Raw genomic sequence first — 7,626 nt, forward strand, 5'->3', positions numbered from 1 at the left:
ATATTGACTTGCTGAGTCAATATTTTATTCTGAGCCAATATGGCATTCAGAGTATCAATTTCAAGAGCTCCCTTCTTCATAGGCGTCCCATTACTCACAGGATTCCTCTCAGAAGTGTACATAAACTGGTTATTAGCAACCATGTCAATGAGTTCTTGAGCTTCTGCAGGCGTTTTCTTTAGGTGAATGGATCCACCTGCAGAAGTATCCAATGACATCTTTGATAGCTCAGATAAACCATCATAGAATATATCCAGGATGGTCCATTCTGAAAGCATGTCAGAAGGACACTTTTTGGTCAGCTGCTTGTATCTTTCCCAAGCTTCATAGAGGGATTCACCTTCTTTCTGTCTGAAGGTTTAAACATCAGCTCTAAGCTTGCTCAGCTTTTGAGGAGGAAAGAACTTGGCTAAGAAAGCCGTGACCAGTTTATCCCAAGAGTTCAGGCTGTCTTTGGGTTGAGAGTCCAACCATATTCTAGCTCTGTCTCTTACAGCAAAAGGGAAAAGCATGAGCCTGTAGACTTCAGGATCTACTCCATTAGTCTTAACAGTATCACAGATCTGCAAGAATTCAGTTAAAAACTGAAAAGAATCTTCAGATGGAAGTCCATGAAACTTGCAGTTCTGCTGCATCAGAGAAACTAGCTGAGGTTTCAGCTCAAAATTGTTTGCTCCAATGGTAGGAATGGAGATGCTTCTTCCATGTAAATTGGAATTAGGTGCAGTAAAGTCACCAAGCATTCTCCTTGCATTATTGTTGTTGGGTTCGGCTGCCATCTCCTTTACTTGTTCGAAATTTTCAATAAGGTTGTCTCTGGATTGTTGTAATTTAGCTTCTCTTAGTTTTCTCTTCAGAGTCCTTTCAGGTTCTGGATCATCTTCAACAAGAATGCCTTTTTCTTTGTCCCTGCTCATAAGAAAGAGAAGAGAAAAAAGAAAAGAAGAGGAATCCTCTATGTCACAGTAAAGAGGTTCCTTATTGTTAGTAGAAGAAGAGAAGAAGAAAAATTCGAACACAGATAGAAGAGGGGGTTCGAATTTGGTGAGTGATGTGAGGAAGAGATGTTGGTAGATGAATAAATAAATAAAAGGAGATGAGAAAGAAAGAATTTCGAAAATAATTTTTGAAAAAGAGTTAGTGATTTTCGAAAATGGTTTTTGAAAAATGTTAGTAATTTTCGAAAATTAAGATTTAAAATTTGAAATAATTAGTTAATTAAAAAGAAATTTTGAAAAAGAGGGAGATATTTTCGAAAATTAGAGAGAGAGTTAGTTAGGTAGTTTTGAAAAAGGTAGGAAACAAACAAAAAGTTAGTTAGTTAGTTGAAACAAATTTGAAAATCAATTTTGAAAAGATAAGAAGATAAGAAGTTAGAAAAGATATTTTGAAATCAAATTTTTGAAAAAGGTAAGATAAGAAGATATTTTTGAAAAGATATGATTGAAATTAGTTTTTGAAAAAGATTTGATTTTTTTTTAAAATCACAATTAATAACTTGATTCACAAGAAATCACAAGATATGATTCTAGAATTCAAAGTTTGAATCTTTCTTAACAAGCAAGTAACAAACTTGAAAATTTTGAATCAAAACATTAATTGTTATTGTTATTTTCGAAAATTTGATATAAAAATAAGAAAAAGAGTTTTTTTGAAAAATATTTTTTTGAATTTTCGAAAATAACTAAGAAAAAATGGAAAAGATTTGATTTTTGAAAAAAGATTTTGAAAAAGATAAGATTTTTTTTTAATTTGAAAATTTGATTTGACTCATAAAAACAACTAGATTTTAAAAATTTTTTTGAAAAAGTCAAATCTAATTTTCGAAATTTTAAGAGAGAAAAAGGGAAAGATATTTTTTTGATTTTTGAATTTTTATGATGAGAGAGAAAACAAGAAAAATGATGCAATGCATGAAAGTTATGGATCAAAACAACGAATGCATGTAAGAATGCTATGAATGTCAAGATGAATACTAAGAACACTATGAAGATCATGATGAACATCAAGAACACATTTTTGAAAAATTTTTAATGCAAAGAAAACATGCAAGACACCAAACTTAGAATTCTTTAATGCTTAGACATAAAGAATTCAGGAATGCATATGAAAAACAAGAAAAGACACAAAACATGCAAATGCAAAGATCAAACAAGAAGACTTACCAAGAACAACTTGAAGATCATGAAGAACACTATGAATGCATGAATTTTTTCGAAAAATGCAAGATGAACATGCAATTGACACCAAACTTATAACATGACTCAAGACTCAAACAAGAAACACAAAAAATATTTTTAATTTTTATGATTTTCTAATTTTTTTGTATTTTTTCGAAAATTATTTGAAAAACAAAAATAAGGATTCCAAAATTTTTAATATGAATTCCAGGAATCTAGCATTCTTAGTCTAAAGCTCCAATCTGAGGGTTAGGCATGGCTTAATAGCCAGCCAAGCTTTAGCATATAACATCAGAGAATATACTGCTCATTACTTATCAAAGTAACTTGCCTCTATGCTGATGGTTTGGAAGCCTCAGTCCAAAAGAATTTAGACATGGCTTTATGGCTAGTCAGGCTTCAACATGCTTCATGAAACACTGGAATTCATTCTTAAAAAAATTTTAAGAAAAATATATTTTTGAAAACATTTTTTTTTTAATTTTTTTGAAAACGAAGGAGAAATTTTTGAAAGATTTTTGAAAACTTTTTGAAAAGAAAACAAAAAGAAAGTTACCTAATATGAGCAACAAGATGAACCGTCAGTCGTCCAAACTCGAACAATCCCCGGCAACGGCGCCAAAAACTTGGTATGCGAAATTGTTACTCAGGTTGTGAATTATTATTCGAAATTGATTCCCTGGCAATGGCACAAAAAACGGATGCACAGAACCATGGTCTAAACATATCTTCACAACTTCGCATAACTAACCAGCAAGTGCACTGGGTCGTCCAAGTAATACCTTACATGAGTAAGGGTCGAATCCCACGGAGATTGTTGGTATGAAGCAAGCTATGGTCACCTTGTAAATCTCAGTCAGGTGGATATAAAATAGTTATGTAGTTTTCGAAATGTAGTAATAAAAGAAGGATAGAAATACTTATGTAAATCATTGGTGAGAATTTCAGATAAGCGTATGGAGATGCAATCGTTCCTCTGAACCTCCGCTTTCCTGCTGTCTTCATCCAATCAGTCTTACTCCTTTCTATGGCTGGCTTTATGCAAGGGCATCACCGTTGTCAGTGGCTACATCCCCTCCTCTTGTGAAAATGGTCCAAGATGCCCTGTCACGGCACGGCTAATCATCTGAGGTTCCCGATCATGCTGGAATAGGATTCACCCTCCTTTTGCGTCTGTCACTACGCCCAGCAATCGCGAGTTTGAAGCTCATCACAGTCATTCAATCATTGAATCCTACTCGGAATACCACAGACAAGGTTTAGACTTTTCGGATTCTCTTGAATGCCGCCATCATTCTAGCTTACACCACGAAGATTCCGATTAAGAGATCTAAGAGACACTCATTCAATCTAAGGTAGAACGGAAGTGGTTGTCAGGCACACGTTCATAGGGAATGATGATGATTGTCACGTTCATCACATTCAGGTTGAAGTACGAATGAATATCTTAGAAGCGAAATAAGATGAATTGAATAGAAAACAGTAGTACTTTGCATTAATCTTTGAGGAACAGCAGAGCTCCACACCTTAATCTATGGAGTGTAAAAACTCTACCGTTAAAAATACATAAGTGAAAGGTCCAGGCATGGCCGAATGGCCAGCCCCCAAAACGAGATCACAGGATCAAAAATACAATCCAGGATGTCTAATACAATAGTAAAAAGTCCTATTTATAATAAACTAGCTACTAGGGTTTACAGAAGTAAGTAATTGATGCATAAATCCACTTCCGGGGCCCACTTGGTGTGTGCTTGGGCTGAGCTTGAATGTTACACGTGCAGAGGCTCTTTCTAGAGTTGAACGCCAGGTTGTAACGTATTTCTGGCGTTCAACTCTGGTTTGTGACTTGTTTCTGGCGTTTAACTCCAGACAGCAGCGTAGAACTGACGTTCAACGCCCTTTTACGTCATCTAAACTCGGCCAAAGTATAAACTATTATATATTGCGGGAAAGCCCTGGATGTCTACTTTCCAACGCAATTGGAAGCACGCCATTTTGAGTTCTGTAGCTCCAGAAAATCCACTTTGAGTGCAGGGAGGTCAGAATCCAACAGCATCAGCAGTCCTTCTTCAACCTCTGAATCTGATTTTTGCTCAAGTCCCTCAATTTCAGCCAGAAAATACCTGAAATCACAGAAAAACACACAAACTCATAGCAAAGTCCAGAAATATGAATTTAACATAAAAACTAATGAAAACATCCCTAAAAGTAACTAGATCCTACTAAAAACATACTAAAAACAATGCCAAAAAGCGTACAAATTATCCGCTCATCAATGCCGTGATTCGTGTGTTGAATAGTTTTAGATCTTCTAAGGCAGGAATGACTTAAAGAATAGAAAGGAAACATACAAAAATGGAAGGAAAGCACAAAACGGAGTTTTTGGAGAAACTGGCAGTGACGCGATCGCATGGACGACGCGACCGCATGCCAGCGCGAAATGGCAGTAACGCGACCGCATGATTGACGCGATCGCGCGCCTTGAGCGAAACGCATATGATGCGGACGCATGACTGAAGCGACCGCGTGATAGAGGCCACGCACCAGAAACTATAGAAAACGCTCCTAGAGATTTCTGAAGCCCTTTTTGGCCCAAATCCAAGTCCAGAAGGCACAGATCAGATGTTATGAAGTGGGGGAATGCATCCATTCAAGGGAGAGTCTCCAATTAGTTAATTTTCATGATTTAGATGTAGTTTTGAGGGAGAGGCTCTCTCCTCTCTCTTTTAGGATTTAGAATTAGGATTTCTTTTGCTTTCAGGATTATCTCTTTTTATCAGGTTCAATATTCCTTTTTAATTACTTATTTTCTCAATTTAATTTATGAATTCTTCTATGTTACAGATTATTCTTTGAATTAATGTTATTTGAGGTATTTCAGTTTATGATTGCTTTCTTTTATTTATGTTACTGTTGCTTCCAATCTGAAGACATTTTTATTCCAGTAGATTTACTTTTTTTCCCTTTTGGTCTTGGTTAAGAAATCAGTAACTCAGGAGTTATCAAACTCAACATGATTGATAATTGTTATCTTTGCTAATTGAATTGAACTTTAATAATCCCAATCTTTCCTTAGGGATTAACTAGGATTTGAAGATCAAACTAATTAGTCGCTTGACCTTTCTTTGCTTTAAGTAAAGGCTAACTAAGTGGAATTAAGATTCAATCTTCATCATCATTGATAAGGATAACTAGGATAGGACTTCCAATTTCTCATACCTTGCCAAAAGTTTATTTTACAGTTATTTATTTATTTTACCTGCCATTTAAATTACGTGTTCCTCATCTTCAAAACCCCACTTTACAATCTTCATAACCAATAATAAGAACATACTTCCCTGCAGTTTCTTGAGAAGACGACCCGAGGTTTAAATACTTCGGTTATGAATTTTTAAGGGGTTTGTTACTTGTGACAACCTAAACGTTTGTAAGAAAGGTTGATTGCTTGGTTTAGTAACTATACTTGCAATGAGAGTTTACTATAACTTCTAAACCATCAATCTTCAGTTCTTCAGTTCCATCCGTCGTTGATTGCAAACCAAGGATCCAACAGGGCAACTTGGCATATGACTCTTCCCAATTCCTGTAGATCTGTGGAACTGCCTTCTATTTTTCCATCCAAACCTTCCTGTAGCTAGGCCTGAATCCGTAGGTTACTTCAGTAGCTTCCTGCAATACTTTTATCATAACTATTGCATCGGATCTAACCAACGTAAAGATCCTCGCACAAATGACATGATGATCAAGCTGTCGGTGATCGCTCGAAATCGATGTAGCCAAGCAAGTATGAGGTCAGTTGTACCTTCTAACCTCCCAAGTACTCTTTCATTGCCAAAGTGTGATGCGAATCAACCACGTGAAACCTTTACCGAACTCCTTGCATTTCCTATGATACTTGAGATTATCTGACTCTGTCACCCTGTACTCAACTCTACGATAGATGCTATAATCCTTTATGCTCAACATAGCTTCCTCCTTAGTTTGGAAAGATTGGCCAATTCCGCAGAAGAATTTTCCTCATGTAAACCTTGACCCCCAAAGGAAGGATCTATGTCCGGTTGCTAGCCGACGGCTTCTAAGTTCAGTATTGAGAAATGTGGAAGACGTTACTGTGTCCCGGAACTGGATAGCTCCTAATGTGTAGGTGGGTTCCTCAGAGTTTCCTCATCACTGTCCCCCACGATGTGAGCAGGCTCTTTGTTCGAATCATCCTCTCGCATCGCATTTTCAATCCCATCCAGTTCACTGTCACCTAAAATACCCAGAATCATACGAAGTGACCTAGCTATTACAACTGCAACAGATGGAGGATCAGCCAACAAACAACCAGGTGCAACGACAGGCATCAAGGTAGAAGCACCCCATCGTAATCGATTGAGGATTCAACGCTAATGCCCCAAAACTGTGGACACCATCTTCCAACTTGGCATACAACTCATGTATTCTCACTTTAGGAAAACTATGCCGATAATGAAAGAAAACCTGCATATCTTTGTCCGACCCTATCACAAATGTTTCATACTTCACACCAGTTGATACAACCGCAATCGAAATCTTGTAGAACAACTTTTCACCCACTTGGTCTCACACAATCCCGTCTTCTACAATATACTCATTTTTAGCTCTGATAACGTATTTGTTGACCGAATAAAAACACTCACCAATTTTTTGTCAGTGAACTTAACGCCGTGCCTTTTGCTTTTTTGAATTTTTCCAAAGCAATGGACTACAACCAAAAAACTCTCCTCACTATCCATTTATAAATTTGTGAAAATGACAATCTACTACTATACCACCCCCTCCTGCTTGGTATTTATAGACATTTCTAACCAAACAAAAACCACTATAGCGTGGCGCGATTTCCTCAATGTGGCATTTGTGAAGAAACTGTTGTAGGGGTGCCGCGATTTTTTCTTAGCTCAATTCCTTCGGAAACCGCTACAAGGTGTAGCAATTTCTGCTCACATGCAACTCAACGTAAATCACAATATCCTGTAGCGGTTTACGTGCAAACCATAATCTACTATATTTCTATTGCGGTTTATATAGAATTATAAAAGTTACATTTACGTTTTTAATGTATAAAAATTGTATTATGGTAATATTCATTTTTCAATCCATTTATTTCGGTAACTTGCCTTTTTTTAATCTTTAGCCAAATTATAAATTAATTAACTAGAAAGGTTTATTTATTTAAAGCTCAAAGGAGAAGACTAATAAGCTGCCAGAATCAAAATCAATATTGCAAAGTTGTCGTGTTGGGCGAAATTTTTCTCTTTTATTTGATAACCATGTTTATGAAAGTTACATGTTTCGTTTTATACAAAATTTAACAGAAAGTGAAATATGAGTAATTACTACAATAGTTTCTTACTTTCTTCAGATTTCTCCAGTACACTAATTTAAGAAAAATTGTTATAAAATTGACTTAAGTAGTTATGTAAAA

General features: G+C 36.0%; 1 non-coding gene across 1 annotated transcript; it reads left to right on the forward strand.

The window, feature by feature from the left end:
• Window positions 1–272: 272 nt before the first annotated feature.
• Window positions 273–380, forward strand: LOC148572203 (small nucleolar RNA R71). Its single transcript, XR_015880521.1, has one exon. It is a non-coding gene; the product is annotated as a small nucleolar RNA R71 (small nucleolar RNA).
• The last annotated feature ends 7,246 nt before the right edge of the window (window positions 381–7,626 follow it).

The sequence above is a fragment of the Arachis ipaensis genome, chromosome B3, assembly GCF_059453495.1.
Source record: "Arachis ipaensis isolate K30076 ecotype BB chromosome B3, ASM5945349v1, whole genome shotgun sequence".
Lineage (NCBI taxonomy): Eukaryota > Viridiplantae > Streptophyta > Magnoliopsida > Fabales > Fabaceae > Arachis > Arachis ipaensis.